This window comes from Saccopteryx bilineata, chromosome 3 (genome assembly GCF_036850765.1).
Source record: "Saccopteryx bilineata isolate mSacBil1 chromosome 3, mSacBil1_pri_phased_curated, whole genome shotgun sequence".
NCBI lineage: Eukaryota > Metazoa > Chordata > Mammalia > Chiroptera > Emballonuridae > Saccopteryx > Saccopteryx bilineata.
Window position 1 is genome coordinate 245,156,115 of NC_089492.1, and position 11,041 is coordinate 245,167,155.

An 11,041-nucleotide genomic window follows, 5' to 3' on the forward strand; every position below is an offset into this window, starting at 1 on the left:
TTGGACAAGGCCACTCTGCCTGTGATGGGTCAAGCCAAATCAAGACCAGTCGGTAGCCGTGGCCAAGCACAGGCAAAACATGAGCATTGTCCATATTATAGAAATAACCAAGCATTCTTTCTTCTACCTTTAACCTTGCTCCACTCTTTCTGCCCTCAAGATAAGATTAAAATAATCATACTCCTACTTCCTGAGGGCATCCAACCCAGAGAAACACCTTACTTTCTTGACCCTCCCCAAAACTGTCTAGCATAAGCCCAATTCTGTAATAAGCGCTTTCTAACATCCTCACTGCAAAGAGTAATGAGCCCACCATGTTCATCTGCATGTCTCTGGCGGACTTGGGCTGCAGGGACTTGGCAGTGGGAGATACTAACCTAGACCTGCCTGATTTCACATCTGCATACTTGCATTCTTTCACTGCACCTGCTAGATAACAGGGTATTCAACTTAAGTCAAAGGTGGGGGGCTGATTTTGTTTTTATGTGGACTGTCTGGTTTACCATCTACTTTGTTGTCCTCTAGAAATGAAGATCCTAATATGGCAAGCATAGGTGAGCTTAAATTTCATCAGTATTTGCCAACTCCTGATAAGAGAATATTATAATAAGAAAATATTATTATAATAATATAATAATAATATAATAAGAGATGTATTCATTCATACACATCCTCATTCTCTGTGCTGTTGGCAGGCGTGCCTCCCATGTTCAAGCTCTTGCTCAGCATCTGGGCTACTGGCGTGAAAGGTGCAGTGGAGCTCACTGTGTAGAAGGTACTAGGAGATAACTTGATGGCAGTGTAGACAGAGGTCTATACAGGGCACTGCAGGGTCTAGGAAGCTGTTGTATTTGAACTGGTTTTGAAAGTAGGAACTCCCAAGTACAGGACAAAGAGGGGCCCCAAAGGCATAAGGAACTGCTTGAGCAGTCTCAGAGATGGGAAAGTCCCTATCCTGTCAGGTAGACCAGATATACCACACGGAAGGTGGTGCGCCCAAGAGAGAGGAGGTGGATGGGGCTGGATGAGCCAGTGAGGCCATATTGGAAAGGCTTCCTGTGCCATCCTGAGAGGTTTGCATTATCCTTGGGGTAACAAGAGGTCAGGAGGGTCATTTCAAACAGGAGACTGGCACGTCCAAATCCATTTTAGGAAGAACATTCTGGCAGAAGCATTAAAAAATAATTTTTAAGCCTGATATATGTGACCTGCAGGTTGAGTTTTGATTCATGGTCCAGAAGGGGCATTTATTAGCTCTAATAGGCTACAAGGAGAATGGGTCGTGTGTGCCCAGCTGAGGAGCCTTGACCTTACCCTCTGGGCAAGGGGGAGCCTTTGAAGGGTTTGGAGAAGGGCAGAGATGTGGAGAAACCTGCCCAGGGAACACAAGAAGCACCCGTGTGTTGTGTTAATGTGTGATTCCACTTAGGCACTTTGGAACATCAGAAATAATCTCAAGAGCCCGTTAGGACCTTGCCAGAAGTCAGGTCAGAGATTTCTGGATCAAATTATTTCCAAGCTCCCCTCCAGCTCTGAGAGGGTAAGATTCAGTAACAAGGAAGGTAAAGCTATTGCCAAAACGGATAATGCATCACAGTGTCAGACTTGGGAATGATCTGCTGCTTGGGGTTTTCCACACCACTGCTCCCCTTCATTAGTGGGGATAATTGAGAGTTGACTGCACTCGTTACCACTGTTGTGATGGGGTATTTGAAGCTGCATTCCGGCAAGCAGGGGATGTGTGAATATTTATCTCAGCTGCAGAAAGTTAATGCAGTGTGGCATTAATTACCCTGTCTGAGCCTGCTGTCTTCTTCTGTTTTTAGGTGTCATTCTCAGTTGAATAAATTAGTTCCAGAATTAGAACAGAGCACATTGTAGGGTGAGATCAAGGCAGGCTCACTTCCTAGGGCATCCAAAAGGGAGAGTGGGCGGAGGAAGTTTACTCAGGGAAGATTAAGATGCATCCCTATAGCCCAGCATAGGCCAAAGACAATGGCTTTTCCCGGTACTTGTATTTTATAACTCCACCTTGGCCCCACCCACCCCACTCCCAGAACACAAATGTCCAGGAAACTTACAAGTTTAGTTTTAAAAACAGGTATTTGAAACATTTGAAGACATTGGCAGAGAACAGATTAGGCGCTTAATAAATCATCTTGCTATATAGATTTTACTAGATTAGATTTTGAGAAAATTCAAGTCAAATTGGAGCGTTTCTGAACAAAGGGATCCAAACAGCAAAGAATGTAGAAACCCACCTTTATTGAGCACAGAGTGCCCTGGGTTCACATGTAAGATGGCCGAGGGAAGTGGCAAGCCAGTGCCAGAAGCAAGGTGTGGAAGAATGGGCTTCCTTACTTTCTGTCATTGGACAGTTGGAAGTAGAGTCACATGTTTTCATTGTGATTAAAGGGCAGGATGAAATCCCACAAGTGGAAAGCATGGAAAGACAAATTAGTACTGTGTTCATTGCAAAATAGGGTGCCAGGGAGGGTTTAAGGGTTCTTCTTCCTAGAAGAATCCAAACATAATGAGTTCTAGAAGAAAATACCCTGGATCCTATTCATGGCATGTAACCTTGTGACTGGTGAAGCAAAAGCTGTCTTCTCTGGGCTTCAAATTCCTCATCTGTAAAAGGATGGATCTGGACAAGATTATCTTCTAGTCCATTTCAACTTTACAGCAAAGATGGGCAATATGGTATATTAACTACATGAGAGGCAGCACAGTGACCTTGAGATCACACACCTCCCTGACCTAGTTTATCTGCAGAACGAAGACTCTTAGGTCGATAAAACAAGACATGAGGAAGCTTTACATACTCCAAAGCACTCTACAACACTACAGCTTGAAGAGTTGTCCTTGTTTGTTTTTTTAAGCTGTTATAATAAACTAGAAAAAGCACTGAACCCTACTTTTAGGCTGCACTTACTAGCTATGTGACTATGGACAGATTACTGAACTTCTCTGTGCTTGATTTCTCATTTGCAAAAGATATAAAGTATCTGCCTTACATGGCTATTGTGATAAGTTAAAAAGTCAGTGTACTTGAAAATACCTAGTGTCATGCTAGACACATAGTAGGGGCTTACAGACTGCCATTTCAATCTAATGGTTCAAGAAAACAAGCAAATAAAAAGGATCTATACCCACACAGCAGGAGACAGACTAATATATAAAATATACCAGAATTAAGGTGTCACTATGTCCATTTAATAATAGCACGAACACCAAAGAGTGCTAGCATGCAGGCCAATTTTAATTGAGGGGCCTATGTATGCCTAAGACCAGAGTGTTGATCTAATCTGCTTGGCCTTTGCATCCTAGAGATTTTTACTTATTTGTTTTAGGTGAGAGGAAGAGAGATAATGAAGCAGACTCCTGCATGTGCCCCAATGAGGATCTACCCTCTAACCCCATCATGGGAGCTGATGCTCGAGTACCAAGCTATTTTTAGTGCCTGAGGCTGATGCATTCCAACAGAGCTGTCCTCAGCACCCAGGGCCATGCTTGAATCAATCAAGCCACTGGCTGCAGGAGGGGAAGAAGGAGAGAAAGGAGAGTGGGAGGGGGGAGAAGCAGATGGTTGCTTCTCCTATGTGCCCTGACCTGAATCCCCTGGATGCCCATAAGCCAGGCCAATGCTCTATTCACTGAGCCACTGGCCAGGGCCACCTAGGCCTCTTTGACATGAAGTACTGAAGTGCTTTCAACAAAGCCAAGCACTATTTAGCATCTACGTTTAGATGGAAAGTTGGCTTTGTCATATATTGGTGAAAACCCTTCTGTATGTCTATCTCAAGACAGCCCCATGGGTGCAGGCAAAGGACCGGCCAAACCTGAAAGAGCCGATGGAATAGAAACAAGTCCCAGAAGCTTTTGACCAAGAGCTAACAGCACAATTGCTGTTTCTCTTGCTCTAAAATGTGCCCAATCATCACGGCTTGAAGACACCAAAGAGCAGGTCGAAGTAGAATTCCAGCTGCATCAAGTGGATGTGCATAAAACTGTCTTGCAAAAAATCTCCACTTGATACACGATCATTGTTACCATTTTCTGAAGACCTGTTATTGCTAAACACCGTGCTAGATGTTTATATATATTAGCTCTAATCCTCTCAAGAACCGTGTAGGACAAATAATATTATGATCATTTCATGGTTAGGGAACTGAGTCTCAGAAAGAATAAGTATTTTGCCCATATCACACAGCTTGTCCAGTTCTCTCAACTATACCATGCTATTTCCCCAGCGGGGGCATTCAGTCTCACTTGAAAACCAAGGACAGAACTGGGTGAGTAGTTCTTCTTGATAATAATAAAAAGTTGCCAAAAAATGATATGCACTGTGATCAAATAATCCCAAAATTACCTAAGGTCATCCATCATACACTGTCCCTTTTCTGTTCTAATCCCAAACTCTCCTTCCCAAGCTGTCTCAGAAATTCCTGTCTGGAAAAGAGCGGTTCTCACTCTGTCCCTCTATCCGTAGGAGCTGGAGCCTCTCTATGCGCAGATCAACAGACCTAAGAAATAGCATCAATGCGGGCTCATGGTGGGTGCTTCAAGACTGGCATGGAAATCAGCATTGCGACAGGCTCTCTTGTATTCTTTCACCTCACTTCATCCCACGAAAAAATTCACGATTGCCCAATGGAACTCATTTGGAGGAGGGAACTAAGAGTTTTTGGCAACCAACAGCAGATATCTATGGCAGCACAAAAACAAAAAAACAAAAAAAATACACAAAAGTATAACAAAATCATACCCAACGTTAAACCACAAAGCAAGCAAATGCTTACCCGACAAATATTCTGAGCTCTCTTAGTGTGTGTTGAAGATGACCCAGTATGCAAAATCATAATTCTCTTTTTGTTTCTCTACCTGTTGCCCACTGTAGAGATGTCATATGTGGAGTGACAGGCCTCAGAGCAGTATGGCAAAGTTGGCACTGACTTCTTTTAGGCAAAGCAAGAGGTCCTCTGGGACCACAGTCTCATCATCTCTCTGCCTTTTGACATATGTTGATGTTTCATCACTCCACAAGGCCTGGTCTGCCATTTCCCCCCTTCCCTCCCTTTGTCATGTTTGAAAATTAATGTGTACAAATTTTTGTATTGCTTTTGACTTTTTTGAGATATTGATGAAGAAATTCAACTGGAAAAAAGTCTCATATGAAATGAATTAACTTGAAATCACAAGACAAATAAGTGGTTGGTTATTCTGTATGATCAAGAATGTTGCCAAAACAACCCTTTACTCTTTCTGCATCCTGGTGAGAAAGCCAGCTTTCAGTCTGAACCTTTATTCTGTGAGTAGGAAAGGACATCAAATCCCATTGATGAGAAAGATGAAAAATGCATCTGATTTCCTCAGAAGCTCTACATTCTAAGTACAATAAAATGATATTTTTTATTTTACTGATATCTTGCTGCTGTGATGCTATGCAGACAAGTGTCTTCTCCACGTGCCATTTTCAAAGAAAAGTCATTTGCCAAATAATTCTGGTACAATCCTGGTAATGTGGTCTCGGATCTTACAAAATGACTTTCTAATGGAACAGTGGTGACATGAGTATTCAGAGTAACAAACTGATTCTGTGATCACAACAGTTCATCTCTATCTCTTTTTGTACATCAAAAAATTCAAATGGGATTTTTATTTTATAACTTGAAAAAAAAAACCTTACCATTAAACTCTTTAAATATTTAAGGGAAATGGCTTTAAGGAGTTCTAATGAAAAAAAAAATTCCAGTGTTGTTTGGGTTGTTTTGTTTTTTTTTGTAAATATAAACGTTAATGAAAATGCTTTTTAATAATGCCATTACACTGTAGAGAAGGTAGCAGATTGAGTGCAAGGTGTGACAAATTTGATGGATGGGGCTCACTTTCCAGATGTTGTTCTGGAGCGAACGGGTGGAAGCCGGAGTTCAGGGACAGCTGGCAGCAGCGGCCGGCCAGTCGGCAGCTAGCAAGCAGGAAGGGAGCATGTGACTCCATCGTCCAGTCTCGCCTTTCCGCAGGAGCTCCCTAGCCCTCTGCATTAAACAAGAAAAAGGCAAGTCACATTTTGAAGGTCTGTCCTTCAGATTCTAAATCGCCCACCTCTCCACTCCCGCCTCCCCCCATAGAAAATCACGGAACTGTTTGTACATGAAACAGAAGAGTTTAAGCTTCCTTTTTTTACATTTATGAGACAAAAGTGCAGTGTTTAGTTCGTATGTTTAGCACATGATTTTCATAAAGAATCTCTATATTTTTGCCCTACAGAGAATTGTTCTACAGGTCAGATGTGTTTTCCTGATGTTCCTATGCAGTTATACAGTATGTCAAATTTAGTGGTTTAACACTAAGAAGACAAACTTTAAAGAATCGTGTGATTAATTGGATTTGAGGGTAATTACTGTTACTTGGTTTTAAAATTTGAAAATTAGAATTCACATGGATATGATGAACTGAAATAGGTGTGTGTACTTTGGTTCTTCACATCAATAGAAACGAAAATGGTTTGGAACTTGCTCAGAAAGAGAAAGTTGATGTCAAGGTGATTGTTTCCATCTGAAGCCCCAACTTTACATTATCAGGTCACTGTAATCTAAATCTTTTCCCACTAGGTAAACTGACCAAATGTCCTTTACAGAATATATGTAAATGTCATCCTACCGCGAAAGGTCTGAAGAACCTGAAAACTAAGAAAGGCCATTTACTTTCCTCTGTAGTTATCACCCACTGGTCCACATGATTGCTCCAGGAACGTGCATCCATTTTATGGTTAGGTCCTATTTTCACTTGAAGGGGGAAATGGGAAAGATGTGGTAACCATCAGAGTTGTCCTGCAGCCGTTTGATGGTGTTTTCTGGGTATGGGATAAGATAGGCAGTTCCCATGAGGAGATGGCTTAAATTGCTCTGTTGTCTGTGATTCTGATTCTAAACAAGTGGTGCTATGTTCTCCCTCAATGTGGCTGTCTCGAGTTTGGCCGGCAGTATCACACCGTTATACTGACGCTTTGGGTTGCTCCCGACATTTTCAACGTGAACTCTGGTGGATGTCTAGAGCTAATTTCATAGCGGAAGGTGACAGGCCAGTGGACTTACCATGCATTGAATGTGATTGAAATGTACCTGGCTCTGAACTTCAAGAAGACAGCCCAAGTAATGCATTCCAGTGAGGGAAATAAAGTCAAGATTTTAAACTGCTATCCATGTTGTCATTGGCAGAATTCTGATTTTTAACGAGCACTGTTCGGGCAAGCTCAGAAGCACTGTCTCCTATCCCAGGAGCCCAGTGAAGCCTCCAAATAAGAGCTGAGGTGCCAATACCAAAAGGCTGTGGGGAGTCTGCACAGTTCCAGGTAGACTAATAGCAAATTCATGTGTACAGCTGTTAATTTCTCATCCTTCACTAGCACTAAATTTGTCACTTTAAATTTTGAAACCAGGGAAATGCCACTTGTCATTCTGTCCCCATTCCTCATAGCTCTTCAATCTTTACATGCCGCAAGACTTTTTGATAATTCGTACTCATCCCAGTGTCTGCTGAAACCCTGTCATGTCATGTACCGGGCACCTTCTTTTAAAAAAAAAATGTTTACTCTGTGGGTTTGGTTCATTTCAATTTCTGTGTTCTGACACATATTTTTTTAATAAAGATGAGAAAGAGAAAATGACTGTTGCAGTACATTTCTAGACCTACTTTAACTTTACCTCAGATGACAGTTTGTTAACATATATGGACACATTATTTTTAACTTTATGTACAATGCATTCAACAGAACAGCAAAATTTTTAGAAATTTTCCATTAATTTCTGTAACACACCATGTAAAACTTACAAATAAACATGTTTGAGAACAACAGCTTAGCCTGATTTTATTCCACAAGTTTCCACTGGATATTCAGGCGAGAGATTGAAGGAAGACACTGCTTCCGTCTGACCAGGTGAAGGCCTGCCTGTCTTCCTGGCCTTGGGCCACAAAGACAAAGCTTCTGTCAGGAATTGAATCAATTCATCTTCTGTTGAATTAGGGCACTTGATACACTTAGAGAATCAGCCATAGCGAAGAATGAGGAGGATTTTGTCAAGAAAAGCATACCCTTTGTAGATGTGAAGTTTGGACCACATTTAGCATGGGACTTTCAAAATTTGGAAAGACCCATGGACTATCCTTATGGATTTATGAATTCTCTTTTAAAAAAAAAGCCCTGCTGAATTGCTGGTTGTTGAACCAAGGTTTAGACTCAGAGTTCACCATAGTTCATTTCAAAGTCAGCTACTTTAAGGAACCCAAAAAAGGAAGCATTCATTTCCCTTCACATTCCCCCTACATTCTATGCCAAAAATGAACAACAACAAAAAACCAACAAAAACATAGAATGGAGTTCGCAGCTGGACCTTGACTTTTATATGTATTGAAAGGACAGGAAAAAATATGTTTGTGTGTGCATATATTTATGTGTGTGTATGTATATGTGCATATGTGTTTCATTTTTATTTTCTTCTGTTACTACATCAGTTTGTTGAGCCAATAATCGGCCAGATTACAGATTATAATTAGGTCATTGAGATGCCAGAAAACACCTCTGTGAGCAATGGCTATAATAATGGTTGCATAAACATGTGCCTGCAACCTGGCCTTGCTGTACACAAAGTATTAAACAGATGTTATCGCCAACTTTGCAAAAATGAGAGAACAGGCTCAGATTCCAGCAGTGTATTTGAGGCAGATAGAAGAAACAACTTTCACACAGTAAGAAATGCTCACTCCTGGATTGAACTGCTGAAAATGTTTCACAAGCTCTTCTGAATAACAACAGTGGCTCACACTTGTTGAACAATATGTGACCGATAAATGCTACACAACATGAAGAAGGGGGTATTACCCCCAATTTATAGATAGAGAAACTGAGACTCAGAGAGATTGAATTAATGGTAGGGTTGAGATTTGAATCTTGAGTCTTGACTCACAGTTGATTTTATTTCATTCATTTATTCATTTATTTTTAAGTGAGAGGAGGGGAGATACACATGCTCTTGCATGCACTCCGACGGATCCACCCAGCAACCCCCATCTGGGGCTGATGCTCAGATCAGCCCAGCTATTTTAATGCCTGAGGCTAATGCTCAGACCAACCAAACTATTCTCAGTGCCCAGGGCCAATGCTCCAGCCAATCAAGCCACTGGCTGTGGGAGGAGAAGACAGAGAAGGGGGAGAGGGTGGGGTAGAGAAGCAGATGGTTTCTCTTGTGTGTCCTGATGGGGAATTGAACCCAGGATGTCTGTAAGTCAGGCCAACACTCTATCCACTGAGCCAACCGGCCAGAGCCAGTTGATTTGTTTATTTATTTATGACAGATAGGGACAGACAGGAAGGGAGAGAGATGAGAAGCATCAATTCTTTGTTGTGGCTCCTTAGATGTTCAATGACTGCTTGCTCATATGTACCTTGACTAGGGGACTACAGCAGAATGAGTGACCCCTTGCTCAAGCCAGCGACCTTGGGCTTCAATTAAGTGACCTTTAGGCTCTAGCCAGTGACCATGGGGTCATGTCTATGATCCCATGCTCAAGCCAGCAACCCGCGCTCAAGCTGGCAACCTCGGGGTTTCGAACCTGGGTCCTCTGCGTCCCTGTCCGATGCTCTATCCACTGTGCCATCGCCTGGTCAGGCCAATTGATTTTATTTTTAAAAATAATTGGATATTTACTCTTTCAAATAGTTCCTGTGGCTTGTTGAAAATCATTAACCTCCTACACCTCTTCCCAGACCTGTTGTTGGTCTTTGATAATAAGTTATATTTCTAAATTCCTCCAGTTTCAAGTGAAAATAAAATCTATTAGATGTTAATATCTTAAGTATGTTGCTAAATGCATAGTTTCTCTTTTAATTGGCACTTTTGAAAGGATGTGTGTCTGAAGGATAAAGAATAAACCTTTTTACCCAACTAGTTCAAGTTTTGCTGAAACCAAACACTGGTGATGTGCTTTGCAACCTAAGTGAATCTTAAAGAACTGACAAATTAAAAGGTGTCCTATTTAACTGCTAGGAGGATGCCAAAATAAATCAGGCAGACATCTCTGCTCTCCTTTTGTGCTTCAGAGCAAACCCTTGTTGTTTTGACAGTAAATGTTTTTTGTTTTACTCAGAATGACAGTTGGGAAAACACCTAGAATAAAAAACAAGTTTCCTTGAAATCAACCTTCAAAGCCTTGAAAGCTTTTCAAAGATGTTTAAATCCAAGGGTAATGTGAGCAATGTCTCCTGAAAGATTTTTTTAATTTAATATATTTTTTTATTTCTATTTAAATTTTTTCCATAGAGAGAGAAGCATTGACTCATTGTGTCACTTGGTTGTACACTCATCGGTCATTTCTCCTGTCTGCCCTGGCTGGGGATGGAACCTGTGACCCCAGTGCCCTGGGATGAGGCTCTATCCATTGAGCCACCTGGCAAGGGACTTTTTTATGATTTCAGAGAGAGGAAGGGAGGAGAGAGAGAGAGAGATACGTCAATTTTTGTTCCACTTACTTATGCATTCATTGGCTGACCCTTCTATGTGCCCTGACCCAGTATCGAACCCTCAACCTTGGCAGATCGGGATGATGCTCCAGCCAACTGAGCTATCAGGCCAGGGCCTGAAAGATTTTTTTTTTAAGAATTTAAATGGCTTTCAAGCCACTTGGTGATCAGTTCTCAGCATTTATGTTGAAATATGTACAACAGCTCCTATCTGTAGGTGGTGCACATTTTTTAACATTTCTAATCCTTGCACAAACCCTAAGAGTAAACAAGTAACTCCCCATTTTACAGCTTAAGAAATTGAAAGTCAAAGGTATTATGAGCCAGCTATTAATCAACAGAGCCAATGAATTCACCTAGAGGCTATCATAGTTCCCAGGGTCTGATTCCCAAGACTCCTCCACTCCATGGTTGGTTCTGTCTGCTGGGTTTCTCTGATGTCAAATCACTAATGCAACTTCTGTAAAATAGTTTGAGTCTTTCTGTAGTCATTTCCAAGTACTGTATGTTATATTAGAAAAA

General features: G+C 41.4%; 1 protein-coding gene across 2 annotated transcripts in view; it reads left to right on the top strand.

The window, feature by feature from the left end:
- Positions 1-7,850, top strand: part of DAB1 (DAB adaptor protein 1) — a 320,452-nt gene extending 312,602 nt beyond the window's left edge. For both annotated transcript variants that reach the window (XM_066269076.1, XM_066269077.1), the window contains one exon: positions 4,493-7,850. The gene's annotated coding sequence lies outside the window, so the exon portion shown is untranslated. The remainder of the gene's footprint in view (positions 1-4,492) is intronic.
- Positions 7,851-11,041: the final 3,191 nt, after the last annotated feature.